A 3,511-nucleotide genomic window follows, 5' to 3' on the forward strand; every position below is an offset into this window, starting at 1 on the left:
TTTGTCGCTCCACAATCTGCTGTCTTCTTCCAGCAAGTCTCTTTAGGATGAGTGAGGAGGTCCAGTGAAGTTCCAGCACAGCGGTAGGGCATTTGCCTTGAATGCAGCCAACATGGCCGACCCGGGTTCGATTCCTCTGCCCCTCTCGGAGAGCCCGGCAAGCTACCGAGAGTATCTTGCCCGCATGGCAGAGCCTGGCAAGCTCCCTGTGATGTGTTCGATATGCCAGACACAGTAACAACAAAGTCTCCAATGGAGACGTTACTGGGCCCGCTAGAGCAAATCGATGATCAACGCGAGGGCCTTCACTTTACTTACTTACTTACTTACTTACTTAAAATTCAACATGTCACTTACAACTTCAAAATCCTTGATCACCTTGTGGCATTTCAACAGTTTCAGACTGACCATCAAAGTCCTCTGGGTGGTTGTCCTTCCCTTCCAAAGGTAGAAAGGAAAAATAAAACACCTCGTATTTTTGCTAAACTTTGCTTTAACAATTAGCCTGTTCTCTCCCTCTACAAATTTATTGTAATTCTTCTGTAACTTTCCCCATATACTTGTTTCACAAAGAACTTCCTGCTCCATACTTGTCATTATTCATTCTATTTCTCAATATTCCTTTGGTGGTGGGGGTGGGGGATTCTCTTAAGAAGTACACAGAGGAGTCCCCCCACCCATTCTTGCTTTTTGGGACCCTGATTATTCATACCCAGCAGTGAGGCAGCTGATCCGGTGGAGCTGGGGGATAATTCACTTTCCAGAGCAACCTTCTCCATGAAGATAAGCACAGTTATCTTTTAAGCACACTCTCTTTTTTTCCCCTGCAACATAATTGCACCCCGGCCCCTCTCCTATTTATTTATTTGAGCATAAAATTTATACGGTAAAGGGATTCAAGTAATCTTTAAGCTGCTGGACAATAGGAAGCATGGTTTATATTTTCTGGGTCTTTTTTCTGACACAATTAACAGAGCACATTTGGCTAATATTTGTTTATTACTTGATCACTATTTAAAAATTACAGATGGCTTCTCCTTAGGAGTGGAAAGTTAGATCATTTTTTTCTGCTGTGTTTATTGTATATTTATTTTTAAAACACACAAAAGAGCAAGGGGAAAAGGAAGTTTATTTATACTTTGCAATGGGTATCTTTCCAATTACCATGTTATTAATATATTTTCATAGCCTTTCATATAATAGCAAAACAATCTTTATTAGATCTCATCCTTGTTAACTTGTAAGTATTATAAACAGTATCCTGACACTCTTGTCTTCTATGTGTTGAATTTGGCTCTTTTTTGAAGTATATTTTATATCTTTTTTTCTCTGAGCGAGCAAGTCTATATTTTTTCTACATCTATCATTTACCTATATCTTACATAGATGCTAGATATGTCATATTTAATTTTTTACCCTCCAACATAACCATAAATATTTTAAATATTTTAATTATAATCTCTGATTATATCTGATAAAAATAGAAAAAATTTAAAAATAGACAACTATAATACTTACCTGGAAGGGGAAATATTATGATCACGAAAATGATTTTCCCAGGGTGAGGCTTGTCCATTGCACTCTGGATGTGCCGACCTCTGTGACTTCCCCAAGCATGAGGAACTCAACTCTATAACTTGTGGCAGAGGGGGACTGTGTTCAAGCTTTCTCCTGTAAAAAAAAATAGGCAGATATGAATCATATTTATAAATGCAAAATCTTAACTTCTTTAGACTACATAAATATTTATTTTGTTGGTATCTTTGGTTTTGGGTAGCACCTAATGATATTTAGGATTTGGTTCTGGCTCTGTTTTTTGGAATCACTCCTGGAAGAACTCAAGGGACCATATGCTGTACAGGGACCAGCTGGTTTGGCAACTTACAAGCCAAATGCCTTAACCCTAATACATCTTCTTTAGCCCCGAGATTACAAGTTTTTAAGAGTGAATTTTTTTTTACAGATAATCAAACAGCTTTTCTAGTTAGTGTATTAATGGTGGGCTGGAGTGATAGCACAGCAGGTAGAACGTTTGCCTGGCATGTGGTCGACCCGGGTTCAATTTCTCCATCCCTCTCGAAGAACCCAGCAAGCTACCGAGAGTATCCTGCTCGCACAGCAGAACTTGGCAAGCTCCCCATGGCATATTCGATATGCCAAAAACAGCAACAACAAGTTTCACAGTGGGGATGTTACTGGTGCCCGCTCGAGCAAATCAACGAACAATGGGAGAACAGTGCTACAGTGCTAAATTAATGGCAATCAGAGAAAATATGAACATGACCAAATTTTTTGACCCAGGCTGGAGTGGTAGTATGGTGGGTGGGGAGCCCTGCTAGGAATGATTCTGGAGTACACAGCCAGGAATAATCCCTGAGCACTGCTGGGTGCAGCCCTAAAACCAGAGAAGAAATTTGGATACTTAGATAAGAATAAAACACTGTGGGTTATTTAGGAGCTATTTATTATTTCCATTATTTGAATCAAAGGGCTTGGGGATGATGCAAAGTTCAATTCCTAGCCCCATGTATCACCACCCATCCACATTAGATTACAATCACGTGATTTTAATGATTAAAAGCATCAGCAATTAGACTGACATCAATCTGTTTGAAGTATTAGCCATTTTATTCATAAACATGGCACGCTTACTGAGCATATTAACTCTGTGTTTCACTTCCCCTGGCTTATTTAATCTTCATAAAAGATAAAACTAAAGATTATAGATCCTGAACAGATTTATTATTATGATATATATACATATATATAAAAAACATATAATATATAATAGTAGTCTGCAAATGTTAACCTGAAATAATATAATGGTCAGCTAAGTATAACAATATCCTTTCTTTGGATTTTAAAATCTAGTGCAGTGCTAAATTTTAACAGGAGTTTAACAAATATCATCTTTTATATGGGTGATAATGATAATGAAAAAAACTGAGGCTTAAAGAAAAAAACATAGAATTAAAGATTATTAGAAAAATATTTTCTAAAGGAGAAAGACCAGTTGAGTGAATGAGGGTAAAATTTTGAGGCAGATTCTCTCTTTTCTATGTTTTTTGCTTTTTGTGCTTCTGGAAATACAGAAATATTTTTTCCTGTTAGATTTTTTTTTTTATTCAAAGGCTGCTGGATTTCATCAGTGTACCAGCACTGAATGGTTTGGATCATGCATTAATCTTTTCAAAAAATAAAATTGCATCATGCTGAAAGTCTTAGGTTTAACAAAATCACACAGCTATTATTCTTCTCAACAGAAAAGATGCTCTATTTTTATTTACATTACCCTTCATAATTTTCTCTTCAGTATTTCCACAGTTGCAAAGAACCAGAGGTTATCCACAGAATACAGTGTTGTATAAATGAAACAATATCTTCACTAAAATAAGTCTAAACTGCCTCACTAAAATGATTATTCAATAATATAGTGTTGTAACATGTGGACAAGAAAGGATGTCAGTTTTTTAAGAGTTTGCAGTCACTGCCCATAATTTTGTAATTATAA

General features: G+C 36.6%; 1 non-coding gene across 1 annotated transcript; it reads left to right on the plus strand.

Annotated features, from left to right (window-relative positions):
- Positions 1 to 1,510: 1,510 nt before the first annotated feature.
- LOC130023366 (U1 spliceosomal RNA) lies at positions 1,511 to 1,674 on the plus strand. The gene has a single exon (XR_008792461.1). It is a non-coding gene; the product is annotated as a U1 spliceosomal RNA (small nuclear RNA).
- The last annotated feature ends 1,837 nt before the right edge of the window (positions 1,675 to 3,511 follow it).

Source organism: Sorex fumeus, unplaced genomic scaffold (assembly GCF_029834395.1).
Source record: "Sorex fumeus unplaced genomic scaffold, SorFum_2.1 ptg000002l, whole genome shotgun sequence".
NCBI classification, from domain to species: Eukaryota; Metazoa; Chordata; class Mammalia; order Eulipotyphla; family Soricidae; genus Sorex; species Sorex fumeus.